Source organism: Pelodiscus sinensis, chromosome 1 (assembly GCF_049634645.1).
Source record: "Pelodiscus sinensis isolate JC-2024 chromosome 1, ASM4963464v1, whole genome shotgun sequence".
NCBI lineage: Eukaryota > Metazoa > Chordata > Testudines > Trionychidae > Pelodiscus > Pelodiscus sinensis.
The window spans coordinates 187,089,373-187,102,112 of NC_134711.1; the positions used below are offsets into that span (position 1 = coordinate 187,089,373).

The 12,740-nt window shown below is 41.9% G+C and overlaps 1 long non-coding RNA gene across 1 annotated transcript in view; it reads left to right on the forward strand.

Moving 5' to 3' along the window:
- LOC102450964 (uncharacterized) overlaps positions 1–12,740 on the forward strand; it is a 90,657-nt gene that overhangs the window by 73,422 nt on the left and 4,495 nt on the right. The window contains exon 5 of the long non-coding RNA XR_012898098.1: positions 2,687–2,801. This is a non-coding gene — a long non-coding RNA (uncharacterized LOC102450964). The remainder of the gene's footprint in view (positions 1–2,686; positions 2,802–12,740) is intronic.

The window sequence follows — 12,740 nt, forward strand, 5'->3', positions numbered from 1 at the left end:
AAGTCCCATCTCTTTCTTAAGCTCCCACTTAATCCTAGTCCTCTCTGGTAACCATAGAGTATCAGGAACTTCGTCACATCTCCCTCTCTGTACAATAAAAGTGCTATATTTAGATTATAAACACACACATCTCACAATGAACTTCACACTCCTTAAAACTCTGTTTTCTTATCAATTAAATTTAAATAGTCTTGATCAGCATTATAAAGGTCAAGTTTTTGAGAGTGGATGATCAATCTTCAAAACTGTGTTCTCTCTTTCCTTAACTATTTACCACCTCCTTGCTCCCGGGATATCCAAAATCAAAATTCTGTGCAAATGCCAGAAATGTTTCAGGTGCAAACTGAGTTCCGTTATCTAATATGATGATGTCAGGAACTCCACCTCTAGGAAATACTATCTTTAGTGTCTGGATAGCTATGCTGATGAAGTCTGTGTAAGTATAAGCAAACAAATATCACTGGAGAATTAATTTACTATAATGATTATATGTGTCCTTTCTAGAAAATCAGATATTAATATCTGCATTGCCAAGATCTATCAAGTAGCTCTGTGGAGGGTAATGATTCTGGCTCCTTTATTTCTGGTTACATGTTTTGCAGCTTACTATGAAAATTTGAATTGCCAACTCAGATTGGGTTGATTGCTATGCTTGTGCGCTGCACTTGTTGATACATTGTTGACCTTCACGGAGTTTGAAGATCATCTCTTTCTGAAACACTGTAGGGATAAGAAAGTGCCATCCTTTTGGAAGCAGGCCACTAGCTATGTCAGGGGTGGGGAATGTTTTTCCTGTCAGGGCCAATGACCCCAGGAAAAAAAATTAGGCTACATCTAGACTGCAGGCTTCTTTCAGAAAAAGGCTTCTTCCTTGTAGAAAGAGGTTTACCAATGTTGAAAAAACCCCTCTGTTCTTTCGATTTTTTTTTTCAAAAGAACACGATTGCAGTGTGGATGTAAGTGAAGTTTTTTCAGAAAAATGACTGTTTTTCTGAAAAAAAAAAACTCTGTGATTTAGACATAGCCTCAGTCATGGACAACACATAGCCTGGTGGGGGTACAGAAACTTGGGGCTTCCCTGGGCTCCAGCATGGGGCAAAAATGAGGAGTTTAAGATGCAGGATGGGACTCCAGGCTTGTACTTAGGGGTTTGGAGTGCAGAAGTGGGCTCAGGCTAGGGAGTTGGGGTATAGGAGGCAGTGCAGGCTCTAGGAGGGAGTTTGGGGATCATGAGGGGGCTCAGGGATGGGGCACTGGGATGGGTGTAGGAGGGTGTTTGGTCTCCTGGTTTGGGACAGGGGATGAGGGCATTGGCTGCAGGATGGGGCTTAGGGCTGGGGCGGAGGGTTGGGTTGTAGGAAGCTACCTCAGGATGCTCCCAGTTGGAGGCACAGTCAGGCTAAGGCAGGCTCTCTGTCTGTCCTGGCTTCATGTCACTTCATGTTTTGGTATGTCTCTGTGGCTCCTGGGGGAGGCAGGTGGCTCTGTGTGCTGTCCAGGCCTGCAGGCACTACCCTAGCAGCTCCCATTGGCTGCAGTTCCCAGTTAATGGGAGCTGTGGGGGCAGCATATGGAGCTTCCCCAATCACAGTGAGACAGAATTTGCAGCTCCAGTCCAGCAGAGGGTTTTAAGGCTCAGGGCATCCTGTTTGCAGCATGATGACTTGCTGTGGGACGCATGAAATTAAGCACGGGGTTACTCCAATCGTAATTCTATTGGAAGATAACACCTTCGACCCTACATTCTTTGACATAGGTGAGTAAGTTTCTGGTGAGTCTCTTCCTTTAGTTGCTCATCTCTAATGTGCTCATGTTGGCTGGCAGAGGCTGAAATTGCTGCCAGGAGAAGGTCAGTATAGACTTTGACATCTTTCTGTAAAGTCTTTTCTCCTTCCATTGGTGGCTGCTTTAATCAGGGCATGTGCTGCTATGCATGTTTTCCCCAGTATGTGTTCAGTGTTGAAAGAGAATCACACCAATTGTAGGCTCAATCTTTGAATCCTACGTGGAAGGTCAATAAGTAGGTGTGAATCCAATAATTCACATCTAAGGGCCTGTGGTCTGTTTCAGTGTTAAAATCCAAGCCAAACAAATATGCACAGACACAAATGACTGCTAGAGCTTCCTTTTCTACCTAAGCATATGTGGCTCACTTTTTGTGAGGCTTCTTGATATGAATGCAACAGATTTCTGGTGTCCTTTTGGTTGCTTTTGTGTGAACACTGCTCCTAAACCATTTGAGGCAGTGTCTGCTGCTGAGTATTTTGTCAAAACAGATAGAGGTGTCAGTAGATCTCTTAGCTAATTAAGTGGTTTTTGTTGTGTGTCCTCCTCCCCAGATCCACAGGTTGTGACCATGAAGAGGTTTTCTTAAAGATTTTGGTAGATAAGCTAAATTTGGTAAGATTTTTCCAAAATGATTTGTCATGCCTGTAAGGAATTTCCTTACAGCAGAAACATTTTGGGGGTCAGGTAAGGCAAATCGTACTTTCAGTTTGTGTGAATCTGGCCACATTCCCTGTATGCTAATTTTGTGTCATACAAATTTTATCTGCTTCTTTCCAAATTCACATTTCTCATGTAGAGTGAAGCCAGCTTGTTGGAAGTGCCTCAAAATTGTGTGTAGTCACTCATCGTGTTTATTTTTATCTCTGACATATACCAACACATCGTCTGCATGGGAAAGGACAACAGGCAAACTTGACACAAGCTGAGAGATTCTCTTTTGGATATGCTCTGATGCTGAAGATATGCTAAATGGAAGCTGATTAAAACAGGACCTTCAGAGGGAAGTGAAGGAGGTAAAGGTTTACATACGTTAGCAAGGGGCATTTGCCAGAAGTCTACCATAGCATCTAATTTTGAGAGCCCTTGGGCCACTGGTACTGAGCTAATGTTTGGTCACCCATGGGAAGCATTTGCATTTCTCGGCACATGGTTTTCTAAAGTAGCATAAGGTTTACTCAGATCCAGATTTTGCTGATGGGCTTTGGCACTACAATTGTCCCTTCACAGCAAACAGCAGGTTCTTGTTTCTGGAGAAACAACTCCCCATTGCTTCCACGCTCTTTAATTCTTCTTTGACTTCTAACAATGACCTAGGGAAGCAATTTGCAATTTCAAACATTTGTAAACATATGTAAAGGTTATTTGATCTGTTTAGTCACAGGTTTAGTATGATCCCTCTTTTTCTCCTTTTGGTAATTAGAAATTTGCCACTGTGTAATCACTTCTCCTGGGTCTATGCAGCTGCCTGTAAACAGCGAACCGAGTGTGTGTGGGAAACAGTATTCTATTTCCAGATCTAGTCCATTTCAGTTAGAGGTTTCCATGCAGTCTGCAAGTCACAAAATAATCTCCTCCTGTATAAGCCGGTTGTCAGTTGTTCTTCAGACTTATGTGGAGGTGGAAGAAAGTGGCAGATTTCAGTGTGTTTGCATGCAGTGATAACAGGTTATGCCATGTGTGAGCTAACACATCATCATATTAATTCCCTCATGGATTCTGACCCAATTCTGGTTGCTAATAGCTGCAAACTTTTCCTGAAGTAGGAAGACCTGATAGTCACGTTGCAGGGAAGAGCATATTTTATAGCTACCCTGTATAGCTGACTAGTCCACTACACTTACAAAGAAGCTCTTCGGTTGCTCTTTGTTGGAATATTTCAGCTGCAGATATTGCTATTTTTCTTCCAGACGCTTGGAATAACATCTCCCCTGCCCACAGGAACATTATGTCTTCCAAAATAGGAAAAGCCTGAAATGAGAGAAAAGTCATTTGCAGCAAGGATACTATACCTGTCCCTCCTTCCTCCTGCAACATGGACATTCGTTTTGAAAGGTTTATGAAATAGGAAAAAATTAATTCTCATTTTAAATTATTTTAACTTACCATTGTCTCTGCATGACTGTAACAGTGATTAATAAGGCTGTGTCCAGAGGCAGCATAAGGACTGTGTGTCTCCACTTTAGAACCATTACGTTTTTTGACCTGGAGATTCCACAGCAGTTAATTCTGTGCTCCTCCACAGAGCTACTTATCACATTAAACCACTGTTTCTTGTCCTGTTTCTGGACTCTAAACCTATACTGCCTGCTGTTATTCAAGAACTCAATCCCTGGCCCAACAACACACCTTCACAGACAATTCCAAATGGAAGTGTTCCCATAATGACATTTTGGTTGATGTTCTCAAGAGGGCCACCCAGCAGGGTCAATACCAAAAGAGGAATGAAGTACTGGGACAAGGGCTTGCTAACTGGAAGGAGGACAAACTCAGGCTTACCACCCAGGTGGAGGACAGTGTTTCAGTGATAGAGCAGGCACTTGCAAAGCAGTTCCTGTAACAGGAACAGCAGCTAAGGGAGGAGGACAGAGGTCAGCACAAAGAACTGGTTCAACAGCACTGCCTATGGTGGATGAAAGAGCACTGGCTCTGCCACACCATAGCATCATCACCCTGCAGTGTCCCCTCAGTCCAGCAGTGGCGTGGACAGTTCCATGTCAGGGTGGCCCATGCATGCAGGACTCATGAACATCTGGGAAGGATAGATACAACACTCTGCAGTCTTCTTTCTTCCACCCCTTTCCAGCGGAAACCTCTATCCTACCCCTCAACTACCAAGTGAGGGGAAAATGTGTAAAGAAGAGAAAGGAGGATGTAGGGCCAGAGAACATGCAGCGAAAGGAGGAATGTGTTAGGTATTAATTATTTCCTGCCCTTTTTTGGGTGGTGGCGGTGGTGTTGTGGCCGCTAGCCTTCCCAAGGCTGTGTGAGTGCCTTACTCTTTTAAGACATGTTTATACATAAGGTGTGCTATGTTTTCAAGAAAGATTATTACATTGTGCAATCACAATTTGAGACAACACAGCTAAAAACATGGTCAGGAGCGACTAATCATTAGTAAGCTAACACTATTCCTCTGTCTAGCTAGGTAAAAGAATCCACATTACAATACATTCCATCTGTATAGTCATTGTGCCTTGTCCCCACCAGATTCAGTAATCAACATGTCAATCAGATTATGTTGCATACCCACTTCCCTCCCAAGTATTGCCCCAACTCCCCAAAAATAAATGAGCCACCCCCCCCCCAACAAAAACATTTGTACAAGTACTATTCCCTCTCTTTCCTTGGGCCATGGAAGTCTATAATGTGAACACACAAAGCATTCCTGGCTTCTGTTGGGAGCAACCGCTCCTGCAGTGGGAAGTTCTGAGTTTCAGTTTCACTACTGGTAAGAAGGAGGATGATACATCTGCAGAAAGCTTAATGTTTATAAAGTGCTTTGAGAGCCTAGCAATGAAGATGCTATAAAATGAAATACTTATGCCATGTACTGAAAATACCTTATTTTTTCCATATAACTTTTTCATGCTATAAGCGAAACTAAATCACCTCAAATTATATTCAGATAATGTTGTCCACTAATCATTTGAAGCTTTGTGTGGGTGACTTAGTTACATGATTTCCCACTGACATTTATTGTAGTTGCCTCTCTAAATCACCTCATACGGCGTTGAAAATTTAATATAACTTTTCAGCGGGTGACTCTGCATTGTTTTTCAGAGTCTTACTGTATTGTTACTTGGCCTCAAAACTTCTGACACAGGCTTCATAGGAGATTGACTTTAATTTTAATTCATTAATTTCACTATTACCTGAAGGTAACTGGCCATTGAATTATTTAAGTGAAGTGAACATTATTCCAAGGGCCCTTATACTTTAAAATGCTTTACATGGAATTTATTTGTTCTCATGATCCATTCTTTTTGTATTCACTAAACTTTATGCCTGGCCAAGATTAATTTAGTCAATGTGATTATAGTGTATTTTGCAGTGCTGCAGAGCACAGTATGAAGATAAGCCTGGCCAAACGTTATTAAAAAATGCCTAATTATGATGGGGGTAATCATTTCTCATTGAAGTAATTGGAAAGATCCCCATTTACTATACACTCTCACATTCAGTAATTCCCAACATGCTCCCATTTTTAGGCATACAACTATATTGTATTTTTGTAGCAGATGCATTTGTCTCAGTTCTTTTGGGGCATGGAAGAAGTCTATGACAATAGCAGGAGGAGTGACATGATTAAAATCATATTAGATGTAAAAATAGACGACAGGAATGGAATATGAGGGTACTCAACATGAGTGATTATCAGTCTCTGTGCACTTTACCCTCAATTATTCCAGCAATAAATTGAGACTGGGTCTAACTTTACCTTACTGTCTTACATTGATGTGCAGAGTGTTCACTACAAGGAAACTACAACCTATTAATTTTCACCAAGTTTTTTGAGGCCATGGAAAGATTGTTTCTGGAGAAAGAGAAGCTTATTGTCTCCTTTAACAAATATCTGGCTCCAGCATCATGTGTGATTTGTTTAACAACTAGATTAAGCTCTCAAAGGCAAAGCCAAGGTCCTAAATTTAAGTTAAGTGTCACCAAGAAATAAACATGGAATTAGATTAACCACATTTTAAACCAGTGCATCTCTGACAGAAATTAATGCACAACAGGAAATCAGGTGGTATGTTTAGAACATATTGATTGATTTACAAGCCATGAACAAGGACTATTAGGCTAAAATATTATGTTAATGTACTAAATTAAGAATGTCCATATAAAATATATTCTTATCTGTAAATTTCATTAGATTTTGTCTTTTTCTTTTGACATTTTCAATTATTTTCCCAGCCAACTTAATTAAGTCTTCCAATTGCTAAGATTTTCTCAAAATAAGTTTTTGTTAAAGAGTCTGTCCCAGTTTGATTTTTGCCTGGAACATAAATATAGGTTGCTGTATCCAGAGATAGAGGGGGCTAGGAGTTACTGTAACCTTACTACCTCATCACTGATGGAAGTCTGATGCTAAAACTCTGAAAGTAAGGTGCAGACTGCTGGGGGAGTTGTGCTAATAAAACAATGTGCCCTGCCTTGATAATTTGCTAAGAAACCTTACTATCTCAGGGAAAATGTATGATGACTAGGACTGAGATTTGCATTCAACTCCTTTCCTCTACTTCTTGTCTCTTTATTTATTTATATTAAGCTCTCCTAGGCAGTTACTGTTTCTTAGCACCTTGCATAATAGGAAATGGATCAAAGCTGAGACCTCCAAGTGATACAATAATATAAACAAAAACTAATAATGATGGTGGCAAGACATCCAAGGGATGCCAGAGTTGCAACACAGAATGAAAGAGGAGACCAGTGAGACAGATTTGAGTATTCTCCACATAAAGAGGGGGCTGAATTGATGGGACTGATGAGGTGGCTAAGAGAGTGTGTAGGAGAGGTGTGGACTGAGGAGAAAACCTTGAGGAATGGATTGTAGAGTTTGTATGCATGCTGTCAGCTATGCTGTGGGCCAGAATATTGATGTTGCTGTCTCCTTTAAAAAAAAATCACGTCTCCTGCTTTCATCTTTGCAGTGCTAAGAGGTATGTAAAATAGATGTCAATAGAATGTACAGTCACACAATATATATCACTACCTATCTCTATCATGTTTTATATGATAGAGATAGGTAGTGATAGATATTGCACATACTACACAAAATAGCCACATTAGAAAAAAGCAGTTCAGCTATAGAATATTGACTGCTGTAAAAACAGCCATGTTAGAAAAAAGTTGTCCGTGTATGGCAATTTAAACAAAACATCTAATGTTATCCTCTAGTCCACAAATATTCATAAAAGCAGTGTTTAATGCACTGGCCTGAAGTTGGATTGCTATGTTGCTTCTGCTTTCTGGTGGTGGTGGTTTTTTTTCTTATGTTTAGAAAGAAAATACATTTCAGTGTTCACACAAATCAAGTTTTTGTATTCTAGGTTTCTTTATACAAGCAGATCTAATGGAATCTAGTTAGCAGAATTTGATTCAACAAAGCATGGAATAGTGGATATAAAAAGAAGATGATATAAAATAAGGGCTGTATTGCCAAAGAATGCACAGTAAACCTCTGTCAATTTCTTTTTAAAAGATTATTCCAATGGGGAAATATTTTAAAAGTACATGTTGTTTAGAATGACATGCTGAATGTTACATACAGTTATCAAAGGTGAATACACCTCAGAGATTAACCAGTTTGGCCAGTCTCTTAGGGCTCATCTACACTACAGAGAAGATCGAAACTGCCACAGTCGATCTTCTGGGGTTCAATTTAGCGGATCTAATGAAGGTGAAGGGTATGCATGTGTTCATTTTAAACAAAATGTGGTTTGGAAAGTAGATATGCATAAAGAAGCATGCTGTGGCTCACCAACCTAGCAACAGCCTAGAAAAGGCCAAGGGGGGGGGGGGGGGGGGGGGTGAACTCAACATGTGGAGTGGAGAAGTACAAGCATGTGACAAACAAAGCCATATATGGATTGGTTTAGAAGTTTGTGTTCTATAACTTGTTATGTAACATGTTATATAACTGCCATGGGCTATAAAACAGCAAGGGGAGGGGCTCCTTGCTCGAGGGGCTCTGGCTGATTTTAGTACCAGAGGCTCTCCCTTTGTGCACATTGAATAAAGTCTTGTTGAATTGAATTGAAGTATCGAAGACCCTTGATTCTGCCCAGCAGCTGACTCTCTGGGAACCACAGAATCCCAACAAAGGCATGCGAATTCAAAGTGAGAGGGCAGGGCTGGTAGTCTTGCTCCTCACAAGGAGTAAGGGAAGTCAGGATCGCGCCAAAACACAATTTAAGATACTTTGACTCCAGCTACGTAATTAATGTAGCTGGAGTTGTGTATCTTAAGTCAACTTTCCCCTTAGTGTAGACCAGGCCTGAGAGAGAATCCACTTGATTCTGAAAGAAGCACTTTTTATATGCTACTGAAGAGCAGAAAAAGTCAGTTTTATAGATCTGAGAAAATGGGATGAGATGGAGAGATAATGAAACTCATTGAAGTTTGCATCCAATGTGCAAATGAGGAAAAAAAAAGTTGTTGCCTTTCAGGCATATTTCTTCAATTGGACTAGCTTTTTATTGACAACTGTGGTTCAACCCATCAATCCCAGGAACCAGTGCAGCTAGTTGTTGTCTCATATAATGCTGTGAAAGTTTCTGTTGTGATAAGCTTGTGTGTGTATGTAAAGGGTACTGGGTTTTGTTCTAGCTTACTTGGAGTTATCTTCATTATGAAAGCCTTTAAAAACGATCAGAAAAATGCTTCTTCAAGATGCCATTTCCTATCAACAGCTCCCCCCCCCCCCCCCCCCCCAGTCTCCTTGCTGTTTAAGTATCTTAAATTAGAATAATCTCTCCTATCAGCACAGACTGGATGAGTCATGAAATAACTGAATCCCATCTGGGTGGTCCCAGCATGGATCTAGCACTTACTCTGCTCTTCAGTGTTAAGCGGGATTTGTATCTGTATAGACTTATATCTACTATATCAACATCCATGCATAGAGAATAAGATTTTTTGAACAAATATAAATGACTGAGGCCCACAGCACTGAACAACCATGATGTGAATAGCATCTAAGTCAGATCATCTGCTGAGCTGTTTGGTTATGGTTCATCACTTGCAATTAACAGAAATAATAGTGTGTCTGTAATGTGTCTGTATGTTTCTTACAGTTCTCTGCACTGAAGTTTGCTTGACTAATGGAAAATTGTTTTGCTCTAATTTCATTGTACAACATTTAAAAAAGTGAACAAAATATTTTCATTAGCTTTTCCTTCCATTGTCTATGTGTCAGAGATGAAGTAAAACCTCCTCTTAAATAAAATGGGTAAAAATTGTGATTTTTTTAAAATTCAGTGTTTAAAATTTAAATAATTCTTTTAAAAATTGAAATCAAATGTATATATGCCCATTGAAAGTATTTTACTTCATTTTGTAATATCAAATGGCAAAGGTTGACATTTTGTACTCCTTTCTTTAATTAGGTAGGGTACATCTAGACTACACCTCTCTGTCAACAGAAAGATGTGGATTAGGCACGTCAAAATTGCTAATGAAGCAGGGATTTAAATATCCCATGCTTCATTAGCATAACATGGCCTCCACTTTTTTTTCGAAATGGAGCTTTTATGAAAAAAACTGGCAGTCTAGATGCGGATCTATCGAAAAATAAACCCTTTTTTGAAAGATCCTGTAAACCTCATTTTTTGAGGAATATAGGATCTTTCAAAAAAGGATTTATTTTTCAACAGATCTGCGTCTAGACTGCTGGTTTTTTTTCTGAAAAAGCTCCATTTCGAAAAAAAGCGGTGGCCTTGTTTATGCTAATGAAGTGTGGGATATTTAAGTCCCTGCTTCATTAGCAATTTTGACATGCCTGATCTACATCTGTCGACAGAGAGGTGTAGTCTAGACACAGCCTTACTGAACAGTTAGTAGAACTTTAATTTTTATAAATCATTTTCTAGTGATAAATTTCACACTTAAAAATGTCCATCTGTGTAAAAAGATAAGCCAAGGACCACACTCATGTTCTTTCAGTGAGAACAACACAAACATAAGCACAAAACTGATAATCAAATGCACCAGGCCATATTTGAAACCAGAGTCATTTTCAGATAATTGAACTTTCACAAGTCAAGAAAGCTGAAATGCTTTGACTGATCTGTACTCCTCCATCAGGGTTTGATATTTGAACTCAATGGGAGTTAGATGCTTTTGAAAATCACAGCCATAGTTGCTAAATATGGGTTTTGAAGCCTAACTTTAGGGTCCAGTTTTAGACAATTGTGGCCTGTGTGTATTAAAATCACTTTGTTAATTTGTTGAAAACAGGGGGGCTGACAGACTTGCCAGCCTTCAGGGCAATGTATGTGTGAGGGCGGCTCACGCCTCAGGTGGAAGGGGCAAGGCTGAGGCAGCTAGCTCTCAGTGCTGCCCAGACTGTGCTGCATGGAATTCTGGCAGCAATGTAAAGGGTCCGGTGCTCCAGCCTCCACTGCAGTTGTGGCAGAGGTAGCTGGGACCCCTAAGTCCTTTAGGGACCAGTCCCCAGGGCACTTGCTCCCTTTGCCTTCTCTCTCAGTGGGCCTGATTGAAAGTCTATGAAATTTTTCAGTAACCCAGAAGCAATTTTGTTTTGACGTGATAAGGGTTCCATTCTGCTAAGAGAAATGTTATTCATAAAAATATGGAAAGCTACAAACAATCATACATGCACGCACATGCAATCACAGGCACTTTCTTCTTTTTGGGTGCGTGCTTTACCCCTGTTCCACTCTGAGGCCCCAGCTCACTCCACCATTTCCCTCAAAAATGCCACTCTGGCTTGTCTTTTTCTCACCACACCCCCTCCGGAAGGCCCCACTCTCTCTGTGCCTCTTTCTGCCGCCTTTCCCTGGCACCTCCTGCCCACTGTTGAGCAGCTGGTTGGCAGGGCCTACAAAAAGCTGATTGGTAGGTAATTGGTGGGTGTTGAGCACCCATTATTTTTTTCCATGTGTGCTCCAGCCCCAGAGCACCCACAAAGTCAGCACCTATTCTATTAACTTCAAGGAAGGTAGGATCAGGGTCTTAATTGCTATTATTTTGTTTGCCTATAGCAATTTTATAAAACTCCAATATAATACCCAACTTGTAGTGGTATTAATACTTTTATGTCATCTATTCAGCTTCACATAGAAAAGATGAAGGGGTAATGTGATTACAGTCTAAAAGTACCTACATGGGGAGCAGATATTTAATAATTAGGGTTTGGAATGGGTCCCTGTTACCCTGTTCCCTGGGGTCACCCCGAGTTCGGGTGAGCCATCGTCCCACAAGGGGAGTACTTGCCTTGTGACTGACCGCCCGACCGCGGTCTGAGGCTTATAGCTCCGGTGCCTTCCGGACCCACACGGATCCGAGGGGCCGGGAAGGGGGCTCGGGCCCTCCCACACTCCGAGCCCCGACCCAGGGCCCTAAGACGGGGACGCCTGTCCCTTGTCAGTGGAGGGGGTCGAGTTCCCCAAACCCTCCACTCGCGGGGTCCGCGACCCCGCCCTGGGTCTCTTCTTCCCGGCTCAATCCCAGTGGGCTCCCCAGCAGGGGGATAGACTCACCCTGAGTCCCTTCCTCTGGCGGGGGTCCGTGCGCAGGGGTTCTCCCGTGCTCCGCTCTCCTGGCAGGGGTCTGGCCTTCTCCCACCTCTTGGAGCTCCCCCCTTGGCTGGGGATCTCGCCCTTTTGAATCGCCCGCCCTGCCACCCCCTGGACTGGCGTCCCCCCGGGTGATTCGATCGTTAGAAACAAAGATAGTTGGGTTTGTGATGACCGGGAGAACCGTATGGTCACTTGCCTGCCTGGTGCGAAGGTTGCGGATTTCTCAAGGCATCTAGACAGACTTATGTGTAGTGCTGGGGAGGAGCCGGTGGTCGTGGTACATGTAGGTACCAATGACGTAGGGAAGAGTAGGAGAGATGTCCTGGAGGCCAAATTTAGGCTGCTAGGAAAGAGACTGAAATCCAGGACCTCTATGGTGGCATTCTCGGAAATGCTTCCAGTTCCACGCGCAGGGCCAGGTAGGCAGGCAGAGCTTCAGAGTCTCAATGTGTGGATGAGACAATGGTGTAGGGAAGAGGGGTCTGGATTTATTAGGAACTGGGGACACTTTTGGGAGAGGGGGAGCCTATACAGGAAGGATGGGCTCCACCTAAACCAGGGTGGAACCAGACTGCTGGCACTAAACATTAAAAAGGCTGTAGAGAAGTTTTTAAACTAAGAGATGGGGGAATGCCGATTGGTGCGGAGATGCACATAAATCGGATGGAGACTTCTCTTAGAGGAGAATCC